An 18113-nucleotide genomic window follows, 5' to 3' on the forward strand; every position below is an offset into this window, starting at 1 on the left:
GACCACTTGGAAGACAGAACCTCAGACAATGAAGACAAATATTTAATCTTGAAAATAAAGTTGCCCAAGCAGAGAAGATGGTACGAAGTCATGAATAGAATCTCCAAGAACTATGGGACATCATGAAAAGACCAAATTTCAGAATCAATGTAATTGAGAAAGGCACAGAGATACAAATCAGATGAATGAACAACCTATTCAATGAAATAATATCAGAAAATTTCCCAAACCTGAAGAATGAAATGGAAAATCAAATACAAGAGACTTACAGAACACCAAATGCACAGAATCACAACAGATCCACACCAAGGCACATTATAATGAAAATGCCTAACATTCAAAATAAAGATAGGATTTTGAAAGCCGCCAGAGAAAAGCATCAGATTACATATAGGGGGAGACCAATATGGATAGCAGCCGACTTCTCAAACCAGACTCTAAAAGGTAGAAGGGCTGGAACAACATATTTCAAGCTCTGAAAGAACATGGTTGCCAACCAAGAATCCTATACCCAGCTAAACTAACCTTCAGATTTGAAGATGAAATAAAATCCTTCCATGATAATCAAAAGTTAAAAGAATTTACAAATAGAAAACCTGCACTACAGTGTGTTCTCAACAAAATATTCCATGAGGAGGAAATGGAAAACAACAATGTAGAAAAGGGAGGAACTACCTTAGAGAAAAAAACACTCAAAGGAGAAACCAAGTCAACTTAAAAACCAAAAATAAGCCAAATGGCGGGAAATACAAATCATTTCTCAATAATAACCCTGAATGTTAATGGCCTAAACTCATCAATCAAAAGACATAGACTGGCAGAATGGATTAAAAAGAAATACTCAACAATATGCTGCCTGCAAGAGACTCAACTCATAGAAAAAGAGATTCACAGACTAAAGGTGAAAGCATGGGAAAAAACCTACCACGCACATGGACTCAGTTAAAAAGCAGGGGTTTCCATATTTATATCAGATAAAGTGGACTTCAAGCCAAAGTTAGTCAGAGGGAATAAAGTAGGACATTTCATACTGCTTAAGGGAACTATAAATTAGGAAGACATAACGATTGTAAATATTTATGCTCCAAACAATGGTGCATCCCTGTACCTCAAACAAATCCTTCTCAAGTTCAAGAATCACATAGACCACAACACAATAATTCTGGGTGAATTTAACGCACCGCTGTCACCACTAGATAGATCTTCCAAACAAAATCCAACCAAAGAAACCATAGAACTCAATAACACAATCAATAATCTAGACTTAATAGACATATATAGAATATTCCATCCATCAACAAGCAGATTCACTTTCTTCTCAGCAGCATATGGAAACTTCTCAAAAATACACCATGTGTTATACCACAGAGCATCCCTTAGGAAATGCAAAAAAATAGAGATACAGTCTTGTGTTCCATCAGATCATAATGGACTAAAAGTAGAAATCAATGACAAAATAAAAAAGGGAAATTACTCCAACACTTGGAGACTAAATAATATGCTACTGAATGAAACATGTATAACAAAAAACATCAGGGAGGAGAATAAAAAATTCTTAGAGGTCAATGAGAACGAAGATACAACATATCAAAATCTCTGGGACATTATGAAAGCTTACTGAGATGAAAATTCATTGCATGGAGTGCATTGCAGAAAAGAATGAAAAGTCAACAACTAAATGACCTAATATTACAGCTCAAAGCCCTAGAAAAAGAAGAACAGAATAACAGCAAAAGGAGTAGAAGACAGGAAATAATTAAAATCAGAGCTGAAATCAATGAAATGGAAAGAAAATAAACTGTTCAAAAAATTGACAAAAAAAAGTTGGTTCTTTGAGAAAGTAAACAAAATAGATAAACCCTTAGCCAACTAACAAAGAGAAGAAGAGAGAAGACGCAAATTACTAAAATACATGATGAAAATGAAATATCATGACAGACACCACTGAGATACAGAACATACTGAGAAGCTACTTTGAAAATCTGTATTCCAACAAAATAGAAGCCACCAAAGACATTGACAAATTTCTAGACATATGCTCCTCCCAAACTGAACCAGGAGGACATACACAATTTATTCAATTCAATATCAAGCAATGAAATAGAAGAAGCCATTAAAAATTTACCATCCAAGAAAAGCCCAGGATCAGACAGATTCTCAGCCAAGTTCTACAAGACCTTCAAAGAAGAACTCTCAAAGTATTCCAGGAAATAGAAAAGGAGTGTACTCTACAAAACTCATTCTGTGAAGCTAATATCACTCTCATACCCAAACCAGGAAAAGACACATCAAGGAAAGAAAATTTTAGACCAATATCCTTGATGAATGTAGATGCAAAGATCCTTAACAAAATATTGGCAAACAGTTTCCAAAAACATTTTAAGAAAATTATGCACCACGATCAAGTGAGGTTCATCCCTAGAATGCAAGGATGGTTCAACATTTGTAAATCTTAAGATTAGGTCTACCATGTCAATAGACTTAAGGATAAGAATCATATGGTTATTTCAATTGACGCAGAAAAGCGTTCGACAAAATACAACACCCTTTCATGCTCAAAACACTAGAAAAAATAGGGATAGTAGGAACATACCTGAACATTGGAAAGGCTATTTATGCTTAGCCCATGGCCAATATCATTCTTAATGGAGACAAACTGAACCATTCCGTTTAAAAACGGGAACAAGACAGGGATGTCTTTTTTCACCACTTCAATTCAACATTGTCCTCGAAACTCTAGCCAGAGCAATTAGGCAGACTAAAAAATTAAAGGGATACGAAAAGGAAAAGAGGAACTTAAGCTGTCACTATTTGCGGATGACATGATTTTATATTTAGAGGATCCAAAAAACCTCCTCCAGAAAACTTCTAGACCTCATCAATGAATTCACCAAAATAGCAAGCTATAAAATCAACACGCATAAATCTAAAGCATTTTTATACGCAAGTGATGAATCAGCTGAAAGGGAAATGAGGAAAACAACTCCATCTCCAATAGCCTCGAAAAAAATAAAATACTTGGGCATCAATTTAACCAAAGAGGTAAAAGATCTCTACAATGAATACTACAAAACATTGAAGAAAGAAATTGAGGAAGACCTTAGAAGATGGAAAGATCTCCCGTGTTCTTGGATAGGCAGAATTAATATTGGGATAGATTCAAACTAAATAGGTTTCTCTCAGCAATGGAAACTATCAGCAATGCGAAGAGAGAGCCTATAGAGTGGGATAATATCTTTGCCACTCATACTTCAGATAGAGCACTAATTTCCAGAATATATAAAGAACTCAAAAACTCTACACCAAGAATACAAATAACCTAATCAACAAATGGGCTAAAGATATGAACAGACACTTCACAGAAGAAGATCTAAAAACAATCAACAAACATATGAAAAAATGTTCACCGTCTTTAGTAATAAGAGAAATGCAAATCACTCTACACTAAGATTCCATCTCACCCCAATTAGAATGGTGAATATCAAGAATACAAGCAACAATAGGTGTTGGAGAGGATGTGGTGGGACTGCAAAATAGTGCAGCCACTCTGGAAAGCAGTGTGGAGATTCCTTAGAAAATTGGGAATGGACCTACCATTTGACCCAGCTATCCCACTCCTCGGCCTATACCCAAAGTACTTAAAATCAGCATACTACAGAGATACAGCCACATCAATGTTCATAGCTGCTCAATTCACAATAGCCAGACTATGAAACCAACCTAGATGCCCTTCAATTGATGAATGGATAAAGAGACTGTGGTGTATACATACTATGGAATATTACTCAGCTATAAAGAATAATAAAATTATGACAATTGCAAGCAAATGTATTAAATTGGAGAATACCATGTTAAGTGAGATAAGCCAATCTCAAAAATCCAAAAGTCGAATGATCTCACTGATAAGCGGATGATGACATGTAATGGGGGCTTGGAGGGGGTCAAGTATGGAGGAAGGAGGGACTGTATAGACTGAAAAGAGAGGTGGGATGTGTGGGGGTGAAGGAAAAAAATAACAGAATGAATCAAACATCATTACTTCTATGTAAATGTATGAATATGCAAATGATATGCTGTTACTCCATGTACAAATAGAAACAACATGTATCCCATTTGTTTACAATAAAAATAAATTAAAAAAAAAGAAAGAAACTTGAATCCTCCTCAGCACCTTGCCAGGTTAACATACTCACCCTTAGAATAGTGCCTTCCTACTGAGTCTGCCTGTGGTTCTCTGGAAATGTGTGTGTTCCCTATGGTCAGGGTTGGGTGTCAAGACACAGGTAGGTTGGTGTTAATTTCACCATGAGGGCAAAGTTCAAGGGGTCCTACTCAGTCTACCTGCAATCTGTGTCTCACCCAGTCCCCCATTTCTATCTGACAGAAACCTGACTTTCATAACTAAGAGACACTGTTGTTCACTGCTGACTTCTTCCATGATCTAATGATTTAATTTCCCATTAGTATGTAATGGACTTTAAAGGAGAATTAGATACAACATTTCTTCTGTAACTTTTTCCATAATCTCTAATTTTTCTTCCAATTTTGTGTAGTGTTAGAAATCAACTCATTTTATTACCTTTCAGTAAACCCTCACTCCAGATGACTGGTTCAAATTACTTGATTTTGGTCCATGTATCCATCATTTTTTCTTTCAGGATCAAGTGCATGACTTCCTGCACAGTGGTGAATGAACTACAGCCTCGTGGCTTTGTTGACTGACCCTTCAGCTGGATGGGCTGTCCTTATTCTGTGGATTTACAGATGAAGAGCTCCCAAGGAGACTCTGTCCCTTCTACACTTCTGTAACCAACTCCATGCAGGCTGGGGTGAGCTCATGCAGGTTCAGCACCCTGTGTACTTGCCAGGTAAGATCTCTATGCAGCAGTAATTGCCCCACAAATATCACTGATGACACAAATGTGGCTACAGATATTTCAGATGGTGACATTTTGAAAAGAAGATAAGTGTTGAATTTTTAAAGTAATTTGATTACCACTGGAAGATAAAACATTAATACAGTGTCTTTGAGTGCCAATATTTGTGACAAATTTCAGAAGGTGATGGGTGATGAGACAAATTCATATTAAACACCTTGCAGCTTTTATCCCTTCCTACTGACCTCCAGGCACTGCTGATCAACTCTGGGCATTTGTATCAAGTACAAGATGGAAAATTAAGTATGGGATGAGGTTCTGGAAGCTGTAATAGAACTACAGAGACATTATCTTTGTTTCTATTTTTTTATACTAAACCATGTACTCTTTTAGTTTCTCCAATAAAATGTGGTAAATTTGCCAGTAAGTGGTTTGAATCATATCAACTTTGTTGGTATCCTTCTTTACTTATGCAGTTTAACATCTTGAAAAATTCCTGTCTAAATTTGCCTTATTTTCTCATGAATCCGTCTCATAGGAATTTAAGATTATGGATATGACACAATAAATATATATCACACCATAACTTTCATAGGTACTCAGAGCATTCTTGCAGGTCTACAAAATATGATTATTATATGAACCTAGGTTTTCAAAAATAAAATATAAGTTTTAATTTCTGTAGTTTGACCTCAATAATTTTAGAGTGTTCAGAACTACATTGTGCTTTAAAGGGTGAAAATGCTTATTAAAAATTTCCCCCCCAGAAATGAAAAATTGGAAAATAAATAGATCAAAGCTCAGGGAGCATGATTGTCAGGAAAATAAGTAGGAAGAGAACTTAGCACAAATGTGATTTTTATGAAGAGGGACTGTTCCAAGTGCCTTCCTCTCTAGGGGCCATCGAGGATTTTCCCTTCTGGTTCTTCTCTTGATAGCACAGAACATAAGAAAGTGTACGGGAAACAGAGTTGCTTTAAAAATGCAAAGGATTGCTGGTGTTTGTAGCACACAGGTATTAACTATTTTTTAAATTACAATTTTTTCCTATTTGCAATAGTAGCTTTGTGCTATCAATTAGCCATTGAGGAATGCTGAGGGTCACTTTATTACCTCCTGACCTTCATAATGGGCTTCCAAAGACAGCACAACTCTGGTTTTAAGTTGTACCACTGGACCCAAATCCTCATTACACCTGAAATACCAGTAGTATGAAATGTGAAAAATTATTGAAAAGAAGAACATAATTGTGATGAGGACAAAAAGGGAAGCTGATAAATTCAAAGTGCTTCAATGAAAATTTTACATGATATTGGATGATTTAGTCCCACAGCTACTGAAAAATAAAAATATATAATTTGCTAAATGAATTGTTATCTACTAACCTGTCACCTGTCAGACATTTGGGAATTTTTCTTTCTTTCCTTCATATGAATGTATTGCTTTGATACTTCTTGCATCTGTACAAATAATGCTGTATTTTTTAAGTGTGTGGTAAGTAAAAGTAATTTAAAAAGAATGATTATAAACCCGTAAGAAAATCCCAATGATGTACCTTACAGAAATAGAGCAAGCAATTATGAAATTCATCTGGAAGAATAAAAAACCCAGAATAGCTAAAGCAATCCTTGGCAGAAAGAGTGAAGCAGGGGGTATCGCAATACCAGATCTTCAACTCTACTACAAAGCAATAGTAAGAAAAACGGCATGGTATTGGTACCAAAATAGAAAGGTGGATCAATGGTACAGAATAGAGGACATGGACACAAACCCAAATAAATACAATTCTCTCATACTAGACAAAGGGGCCAAAAATATGCAATGGAGAAAAGATAGCCTCTTCAACAAATGGTGCTGGGAGAATTGGAAATCCATATGCAACAGAATGAAACTAAACCCATATCTCTCACCATGCATGAAACTAAACTCAAAGTGGATCAAGGACCTTGGAATCAGACCAGAGACCTTGCATCTTATAGAAGAAAAAGTAGGTCCAGAGCTTCAACATGTCGGCTTAGGATCAGACTTCCTCAACAGGACTCCCATAGCATAAGAAATAAAAGCACGAATCAATAACTGGGATAGATTCAAACTAAAAAGCTTTCTCTCAGCAAAGGAAACTATCAGCAATGCGAAGAAAGAGCCTACAGAGTGGGAGAAAATCTTTGCCAATCATACTTCAGATAGAGCGCTAATCTCCAGAATCGATAAAGAACACAAAAAACTCTACACCAAGAATGTAAATAATCCAATTGACAAATGGACTAAAGAAATGAATAGACACTTCACAGAAGAAGATATACAAGCAATCAACAAACATATGGAAAAATGTTCAACATCTCTAGTAATAAGAGAAATGCAAATCAAAACCACCCTAAGATTCCATCTCACCCCAATTAGAATGGCGATTATCAAGAATACAAGCAAAAACAGGTGCTGGCGAGGATGTGGGGAGAAAGGTACACTCTTACATTGCTGGTGGGGATGCAAATTAGTTCAGCCACTCTGGAAAGCAGTGTGGAGACTCCTTAGAAAACTTGGAATGGAACCACCATTTGACCCAGCTATCCCACTCCTTGGCCTATACCCAAAGGACCTAAAATCAGCATACTACAGAGATACAGCCACATCAATGTTCATAGCTGCTCAGTTCACAATAGCCAGATTGTGGAACCAACCTAGATGTCCTTCAATTGATGAATGGATAAAGAAAATGTGGTATATATACACAATGGAATATTACTCAGCCATAAAGAATGATAAAATTATGGCATTTGCAGGCAAATGGATGAAACTGGAGAATATTATGCTAAGTGAGATAAGCCAATCCCAAAAAACCAAAGGAAGAATGATATCGCTAATAAGTGGATGATGACACATAATGGGGGGTGAGAAGTGTTAGTGTTGGGGTTGGAGTTGGGTTTGGGGAGGGGGGCAGGAATGGAGGAAGGAAGGACTGTATAGATGGAGGGGAGGGGTGGGAGGGGTGGGGGGAAGGGAAAAAATGGCAGAATGAATCAAACAACCTTACCCTATGTAAATTTATGATTACACAAATGGTATGCCTTTACGCCATGTACAAACAGAGAAACAACATGTATCCCATTTGTTTACAATAAAAAAAAAGAGACAGCCTGAAGTACGACCCCATGGTGTACTTGCAAACACTGTGTAGAGGTTCATGATACTCCAGGTAGGATCATAGCAAATACCAAAGTGTTTAAAAGACTTCTCAGAACCTGTTGTTAATTGCAGATTAATCATTTATTTCCTGAGTTAGCTGATTCTTTAGATGATATTGCAATTTGATTAGTAGAATTAAAAAGAGGATGCATTTGGACTCTAATTGCCAAGTACTCACTCCTGAGTGTTGCCCATCTCCAGATGGGAGCAGAACTGAGTATCTCCTTGGCTTCTCCCATCAACTGTGCAGCACAGTGCCATGTGGGATGTGGGCAGCTCAATTGCTTCTGTTTTATGGGAACCTGGTGCCTTGCCAGTGGTAGCAGGATCCCCAGTAGCCAAGAGCTCAGCCTGCAGAGATGGCAGGAGGCCTCAGCACAGCACCAGGCAGCAGTATCTCCAGAGCCCAGCAGGGAGGACCTGGCTTTGTACCAGGATGACCAGCAGATGGTAGTGGAACTCCTGTGCTGGGTATCACCCTAAGTCAATGCTGAGCTGAGTAGCACTGAGGAGATGCTGCTGGGCTCACTGTGGGTTCTCATCTCTGCCTCCTTCAACTCAGTGTGAGTGAGGGGTGTTTATGGGGGTCAGTAAACATTCAGGTGGTGAGCAACTCTCACTCACTCACCTGTAAGTGGGAAACTTCTGTCTGCAGTTCAGCAGCAAAATGTCTAATCATTGAGATGAAATACTCATGACATAAAATTAACCTTTGTAAGAGTTCATGGTTATCAATTCAGTGTATTTATAACATTGCAAACTGTAAAACTTGATAACAAATATTTTTATTATTTCCAGTGAACAATCTAATCTGTTACACTGTCCCTAATATCTGTACCTTCTTTCAATGGAAAACACTAAATATGTTCTATATGTCAATTCACATATTTGTGAAATTTCATATAAATACCATTATTCAACATATGTTTCTCTTTTGGCTTGTCTTAGCCTAATATTTTAAAATTAATTCAACTTGTACCATATATCATTAGTTCATTCCTTACAGGTGAATGACATTCCATTATGTATATATCAGCAAAATTTGATCAACATATCCATTTGTGGACATATTTTTTTCATTCTGTTATTATAATGTGACTGATTCATTGGTTATCATATTTTTCCATATTTCACATCTCTGGTATGTGTTCCGTACTCTGTATGATTATGTTTAATAATTGTGTCAGTCAGCTTTAAATTGCCATGACCAAAATACCTGTTCAAAACCAAAAAATGAGAAAACAGAAAGCAGAAAATAAAATCAAGTGAGGGAAAGCACATTTTTGCTCCTGGGTTCAGAGTTTTAGTCTATCATCTGCCATTTCCATGTCTTTGTGCCCATGGTGTGGGCATGTTGAGAAAGGACCCATCAGAGGGAAGCTGCTTAGGAAGCTGCTCAGGAAGTAACTGCCAGGAAGCAAAGACAGAGAAAGGGGAAGGGGATGCAAGGAAGATGACTGCTTCCAGGGCTTCACCCCAGTGGCCACCTCCTCCAGCAATGCCCTCACATACTGAATGCTACCACCTGGTCAATTCATTCAAACCAGGATGGATTGGTTAGGTTGTAGCTCTCACAATCCAATATTTTACCATTGAAAATTTTGCCTCAACACGGGAATTTTGGTAGCCATCTCACATCCCATCCATAACAATTCATAGTGGACCCCCAAATCTTATGTCCATTTCACAATGCAAAATGAATCCTGCCCATCTCCAAGAATCCCCTAGTCTTAACCATTGCATGATTTCCTAACACTGCAATACCAAAATCTCACCTGTAACTGAAGGTAAACTCTTGGCTGTGAGCTCATGTAAAAATCAAAATCAAGTTACATATATCCAGTATTCAGTGGCAGAAAGTAACCTTCCAATATGAAAAGGAAGTAATAGGGACATAGAAAAAGTGGATGGAGTCAGGGGAAAACCACAAGGCAGTTGAACAAAGAGTAATGCTACTTCAAGTCTAAATCCTCATATAGCATCTAGGATACTTGACTGCAAGGTGTTGTTAAAAGCACTTGGAAGTTCCTCTCGGTTAGCTTTTTCAGTTGCTGGGCATAAGGTCTCTCTTTTTCTTTGACTTTCTCTCTGCAGGCAGCAGATTTTCTTGGGTGAAAGTCCCTGCTACTTACATCCATTAATTCCTTTAAATTCCATTCCAACTTTTGTTTCACCTTCAGACCATCACCTGTCACACATTCTGAGGCAGTCTGCAGGGTCTCAGATCCTTCTACAGTTTGCTTAGGAACCCTTGGATGACTTTCTTTGAAATGATGGTATATTTGAAATGGAGTATTTAAAATTTATCATTTTTCTGATTATACATATTATGGAATCACAATGGCATTGCAGTCATATAAGTACATGAGAAAATAATTTGTTTCACTCTACTATCCTTCCTACCCCATATCCATTCCCCTACCTTTCTTAAAATACTATTCGTCTATAGTATTGACATAAATATTATGAAATCTTTCTAAAACTTGGAAAATTCTGATAGTTCTGTTATAATATTCTCAGTTGTTACTATTATCTTAAAATGCTGTGTAGAATAAGTTAGTACTTTGTCTTTTAGATTGTTAAACTCTTATCAACCTTCTAGCCATGGGCTACTCTAAGACTTTACTCTTTTGAAGTTTCTGTTCTACATAAAAATGACGAACATAATCATGAAAACAACTCTAACAAGCACTCCTAAATATAGTTTCCTTATGAAAGTAGACCAGATATTTCATAAAAGCTTCCTCCAAAATATATCTTTGACATAACTGGTATTAGTATAAAAATCTGTTTCTTGGTTCAAAACTATTACACAATGTAAATTCTGCAGAAGTTCAATACCACATTTACAAAATTACAGGGTATTACATTATTGGACATAGAATGTGGTACATCATGAACTCCTTATAGCAACATTTCTTTTCCATATCCTCTGTAAGTAGTTCTTTCAAATGAAGGCATCTTTTCTTTTTTTCTGTTACAGGAATTGAACTCAGGGGTACTCAATCAGTAAGTCTCATCTCCAACCCTTTTTGTATTTTATTTAGAGGTGGTGTCTCCCTGCTTAATCCAGCTCTGGGTGATTCTTATTGATTCCTATTATAAGAATTTTTTTAGTTAAAATTGTTCACTTTTAAATTTTTTACAGACTGCAATTTGACTCATTGTACACAAATGGGGTACATCATTTCGTTTCTATGGTTGTGCATGATGTAGATTCTTACCATTTGTGTAATCATACATGTACATAGGGTAATGATATCTGTCTCATTTCACCATCTTTCATACCCCCCACCCTCTCCTTTCTCTCTGAGTCCAAACAATTAGAGTCCATCTTTTCCTAATTATCAGGCATGACACATTAGCATAGATATTAAAGAATTTAGATGAGTGGAATGAAAACCATCCTTAAAGTGACCTGCAGCTCAGCCCCTATGATTGTTCAACTACCCTGGGTAACTCATGGATATAATAAAAGACTGGCAGCCCTCACAGGCAAGGAAGTCAGGGTGGTCTTCTCTTGTGTATGTATTTTATTGTCATGACAGTATGGTAACAATGGTTCTGTGTTTATTTCATGTACAAGGAGTATCTTTTTTCATGCTGCAATGGAGAGAAGTATTCTTGTAATTTTCTCTACATTTTTGATCATATTTTCTTTAGGATTTGATTTTTGAGTATTTTAAAAGAGTTTAATTAAAAAATTATGCATTTCATTGCTTAAACATTTGCTTGACAATGCTGTGAATAAGAACAGGTTATATGAGTGTAAGTTATCTCTAGATTTGATTGGTAGAATTTTCCTGTATGACCATGTTTGAATATAGGTACTGCAACATATACAATGAAACTTCAATACACTTAACCTCAAAGGATCTTAGCAAAATTATTGAATTATATTTACTGAGTAAAAGATGCACTGCGTCAAGCATGGTTCTGCACATCTGTAATCCCAGTGGCTAGGGAGGCTGAGGCAGCAGGATCTCAAGTTAAGAGCCCACCTCAGCAAGTATGAGACAATAAGAGACTCTGTGAGACCCTGTCTCTAAATAAAATGAAAAATAGGACAGAAGATGTGACTCAGTGGACAGGTGGCACTGAGGTTCAATTCCCAGTACACTCCCCAAAAAGTACATTGAAAAAAATACACATTTTATGAAGAATCCATGGAAATAATATGGTAATCCCACAAATTTATTTTATACAAAAACACAAAACATAAAAAGATGATGTTTAAGTCAGTTATTATTCTAATGTGACTATCTGACCAGAACAACTGTAAGGGAGAAATCTTTACTTGAGGGCTCCCAGTTTTAGAAGTATTGGTCCATAGAAGGCTTTCTCTATTCCTCGGGAATCAAGGTGAGGCTAAACATCATGGTGGAAGAGGGTGGTAGGAACTCACATCATGGTGATCAGAAAGAAGAGATTTTTCACTGACCAGATACAAATATGTACCACAAAATCACATCCCAATTGTCACCTCCTGCAGTCACACCTTACCATTTCAGTTACCACTCATTTAATTTTCCAAGAGGATTAAATCACTGATTGGGTTGAGAATTTTATCACTCAATAATATCTCTTCTTGTATTGTCTCACATGTGGGCTTCTGAGGGACACGTCACACCCAAACCAAAACAGGTGATAATAGAGTAGGCAATGTAACTTGTAAAGTCCTAAAGTGAAGAACATTGTACACAATTATGAACTTCAATCAGTAAAATTAAGATAATGCTGAAATGTTTCTTTAGCATTTTCTTAAGAAAAACTGTACTCCCATGACTGTCCCCATAGCTTCCATTACCTGTTTGTTCCTGAGACTGTAGATGAGAGGATTCACTAAGGGAGGAACCATGGTATAAAAGGCAGAGAGAACCCTGTCCTGGAGAGTATCAGAGGTTGGTGAAGGCCTCAGGTACACACCTGTGCTGGAGCTGAGGAAGACAGACACCACAAGGATGTGAGGAGTGCAGGTGGAGAAGGCCTTTACTGAGGCTCTGGTGGGAGATTTCAGCACAGTAGAAAGTAGATGAATATATAACATGATTATTAAACCAAAGCAGCCACCACCAACTATTATAAAAGACAGAAGAAGAAGGATTATGTTATTTCTGGTGTCAGAGCAGGAGAGCCTCAGCAGAGAGGGGACATCACAGAAGAACTGATGGACCACATTTGATTGGTAGAAGGACAGCTGGAATGTTTCCCAGTGTGCACACCTGCATACACCAGACCACTGAGCAGGGAAGACTGGGTCATGCGGATGGCAGGGACAAAACTGTAGTTTCATGATGATGGGCTGGCAGATGGCCACATAGAAGTCCCAGGCCATGATGGTGAGAAAAAGAAGTTCAACACATGCACAAAATATGACCAAGAAGATCTGGGTTGCACAGCCACCCACTGAAATGACCCTGTTGCCAGTGAGAGAGTTGACACAGGCATTGGGGACAATTAGGGAAATGAAGCACTTGTCAAAAATGGACAGATTCCTGAGGAAGAAGTACATGGGCGTGTGCAGGTTCTGGTCAGCAGTGGTGACAGTGACGATGAGCAGGTTCCCTAACAAGGTACCCAGGTAGTTCACTGTGAATACTGTGAAATAGAGGACTCTCATATTCCAGCCATCAGGAGAACCCAGGAGGAGAATTTCAGTTACCATGGTGGAATTGGCCATTTACAGGAAATTCTGGTGGACTAGGAATATAAAGAGACAATAGGAAGCAAAAAACACAGATTAATATATTTGCTGTACATATTCATGTTCAATGTGTTTTCCTGAAAAGGAAAGGTGACTCCTTGTTTCTCATGTTTAATCATTTCTGAGCAGAGTGCATCCCCCAGGGCAGGTGTGATGGTCTGAAGCACAGGGTCTGGTTGTGACCTGCAGGGTAGTCCTCAGCATCTCCATCATGCCTCCCTTGACCTCCTGAGAGTCTCATTCAGAGCACTTGCTTGCTCTCCTCATCTCCTTCATGACCGTTGCTCTGAAGATGCATTCTTCAGTGCTCTGTAATTCAGTTAACATCATTCTCTTCCATGAACTACAGCTGACAATGTTATTTACCACTCTGTCTCATGTTAATACTGTTTTTTCCTCTGTGATTTTACTCCATGAATTTAGATTACTTTTTTTAAATTTTTTTATATTTATTTATTTTTTTTAATTGTATACAAATGGGATACATGTTGTTTCTCTATTTGTACATAGAGTCAAGGCATACCATTTGTGTAATCATACGTTTACATAGGGCAATGATGTTTATTTTTTTCCCTTCCCCCCACCCCTCCCACCCCTCTTTTCCCTCTATACAGTCCTTCTTTCCTTCATTCTTACCGCTCTCCTTATCCCTAACCCTAAACCTAACCCTAAACCTAATGCTAACCCCTCCCATCCCCCATTATATGTCCTCATCCGCTTATCAGCGAGATCATTCGTCCTTTAGTTTTTTGAGATTGGCTTATCTCACTTAGCATGATATTCTCCAATTTCGTCCATTTGCCTACATATGGAATAATTTTATCATTCTTCATTGCGGAGTAATATTCCATTGTACAAATATGCCACAGTTTCTTTATCCATTCATCAACTGAAGGGCATCTAGGTTGGTTCCACAATCTGGCTATGGTGAATTGAGCAGCAATGAACATTGATGTGGCTGTATCTCTGTAGTATGCTGATTTTAAGTCCTTTGGGTATAGGCCAAGGAGTGGGATAGCTGGGTCAAATGGTGTTTCCATTCCAAGTATTCTGAGGAATCTCCACACTGCTTTCCAGAGTGGCTGCACTAATTTGCTACCCCACCACCAATGTATGAGTGTTCCTTTTTCACCACATCCTCGCCAACACCTATTGTTGCTTGTATTCTTGATAATCGCCATTCTAATTGGGGTGAGATGAAATCTTAGGGTAGTTTTGATTTACATTTCCCTTATTACTAGGGATGTTGAACATTTCTTCATATATCTGTTGATTACTTGTACAACTTCTTCTTTGAAGTGTCTGTTCATTTCCTTAGACCATTTGTTGATTGGATTATTTGTATTCTTCGTGTAGAGTTTTTTGAGTTCTTTATAGATTCTGGAAATTAGTGCTCTATCTGAGGTATGGTTGGCAAAGATATTCTCCCACTCCGTAGGCTCTCTCTTCACATTTCTGATAGTTTCCTTTGCTGAGAGAAAGCTTTTTAGTTTGAATCTATCCCAGTTGTTGATTCTTGCTTTTATTTCTTGTGCTATGGGAGTCCTGTTAAGGAAGTCTGATCCTAAGCCAACAAGTTGAAGATTTGGACCTACTTTTTCTTCTATAAGATGCAGGGACTCTGTTCTGATTCCGAGGTCCTTGATCCATTTTGATTTGAGTTTTGTGTAGGATGAGAGATATGGGTTTAATTTCATTCTATTGCATATGGTTTTCCAGTTTTCCCAGCACCATTTGTTGAAGAGGCTATCTTTTCTACATTGCATATTTTTGGCCCCTTTGTCTAGTATGAGAAAATTGTATTTATTTGGGTTTGTGTCCATGTCCTCTATTCTGTACCATTGATCTACCTGTCTATTTTTGTACCAATACCATGCCATTTTTGTTACTATTGGTTTGTAGTAGAGTTGAAGATCTGGTATTGCAATACCCCCTGCTTCGCTCTTGCTACTGAGAATTGCTTTAGCTATTCTAGGTTTTTTTATTCTTCCAGATGAATTTCATAATTGCTTGCTCTATTTCTGCAAGGTACATCATTGGGATTTTAATTGGAATTGCATTGAATCTGTATAGCACTTAAGGTAGTATAGCCGTTTTGACAATATTAATTCTGCCTATCCAGGAACATGGGAGATCTTTCCATCTTCTAAGGTTTTCTTTAATTTCTTTCTTTAGTGTTCTGTAGTTCTCATTGTAGAGGTCTTTCACCTCTTTTGTGAGATTGATTCCCAAGTATTTTATTTTTTTTGAAGCTATTGTGAAGGGGATAGTTTTCCTAATTTCTCTTTCTGAAGATTCATCACTTATGTATAAAAATGCATTGGATTTATGAGCATTGATCTTGTAACCTGCTACTGTACTGAATTCACTTATGAGCTCTAAAAGTTTTCTGGTGGAATTTCCAGGTTCCTCTAAATATATAATCATGTCATCAGTGAACAGGGATAGTTTGAGTTCTTCTTTTCCTATTCGTATCCCTTTAATTTCTTTGGTTTGTCTGATTGCTCTGGCTAGAGTCTCAAGGACGATGTTGAATAGAAGCGGTGAAAGAGGGCATCCCTGCCTTGTTCCAGTTTTTAGGGGGAACACTTTCAGTTTTTCACCATTTAGAATGATATTAGCCATGGGCTTAGCGTAGATTGCCTTTATAATGTTAAGGAATGTTCCCACTACCCCAATTTTTTCTAGTGTTTTGAGCATGAAGGGATACTGTATATTATTGAATGCTTTTTCTGCATCTATTGAAATAATCATGTGATTCTTAACTTAAGTCTGTTGATATGGTGAATGACATTTATTGATTTCCAAATGTTGAACCAACCTTGCATCCCTGGGATAAAACCCACTTGATCGTGGTGCACTATCTTTTTAATATATATTTGTATGCGATTTGCTAAAATTTTGTTGAGAATTTTTGCGTCAATGTTCATTAAGGATATTGGTGTGAAATTTTCTTTCCTCGATGTGTCTCTGTCTGGTTTAGGTATCAGGGTGATATTGGCTTCATAGAACGAGTTTGGGAGGGTTCCCTCCTCTTCTATTTCATGGAATAGTTTGAGGAGTATTGGAATGAGCTCTTCTTTAAAGGTTTTGTAGAACTCGGCTGAGAACCCATCTGGTCCTGGACTTTTCTTTGTTGGTAGGCTTTTGATGACCTCTTCTATTTCATTGCTTGAAATTGGTTTATTTAAGTTGTGTATGTCCTCCCCGTTCAGTTTATGTAATTCATATGTCTCTAGAAATTTGTTGATGTCTTCGAGGTTTTCTGTTTTGTTGGAGTATAGATTTTCAAAATAGCTTCTAATTATGTTTTGTACTTCACTCGTGTCTGTTGTGATGTTTCCTTGTTCATTCCGAATTTTAGTAATTTGGGTTTTCTCCCTCTTTCTCTTTGTTAGTGTGACTAAGGGTTTATCAATTTTATTTATTTTTTCAAAGAACCAACTATTTATTTTGTTAATTTTTTCAATTGTTTCTTTTGTTTCAATTTTGTTGATTTCGACTCTGATTTTAACTATTTCCTGTCTTCTACTACTTTTGGTATTGGTTTGCTCTTCTTTTTCTAGCGCTTTGAGTTGTAGTGTTAAGTCATTTATTTGTTGATTTCTACTTCTTTTTTTGAATGCGCCCCATGAAATAAATCTTCCTCTAAGCACTGCTTTCATAGTGTCCCAGAGATTTTGATATGATGTGTCTTTGTTCTTGTTTACTTCTAAGAATTTTTTATTTCCCTCCTGATGTCTTCTGTTATCCATTCATCATATAATAGTGTATTATTTAATCTCCAGGTATTGGAGAAGTTTCTGTTTTTTATTCTGTCATTTATTTCTGATTTCAATCCATTATGATCTGATAGAGTACAAGGTAGTATCTCTATCTTCTTGTATTTGCTAAAAGTAGTTTGTGGCATAAAATATGGTCTATTTTAGAGAAGGATCCATGTGCTGCTGAGAAGAAAGTGTATTCGTTCTTTGTTGGATGATATATTCTATATATGTCAGTTAAGTCTAAATTGTTGATTGTGTTGTTGAGATCTATAGTTTCTTTATTCAATTTTTGTTTGGATGATCTATACAGTGGTGAGAGAGGTGTGTTAAAATCGCCTAGTATTATTGTGTTGTGGTCTATTTGATTTCTGGAATTGAGAAGGATTTGTTTGACGTACGTGGATGAGGCAATGTTCGGGGCATAGATATTTATGATTGTTAAGTCTTGCTGATTTATGCTTCCCTTAAGCAGCATGTAATGTCCTTCTTTATCCCTTCTGACTAGTTTTGGTTTGAAGTCCACATTATCTGAAATGAGGATGGATACTCCAGCTTTTTTGCTGTGTCCGTGTGCATGGTATG

This window comes from Sciurus carolinensis (genome assembly GCF_902686445.1).
Source record: "Sciurus carolinensis chromosome 19 unlocalized genomic scaffold, mSciCar1.2 SUPER_34, whole genome shotgun sequence".
Classification (NCBI taxonomy): Eukaryota; Metazoa; Chordata; class Mammalia; order Rodentia; family Sciuridae; genus Sciurus; species Sciurus carolinensis.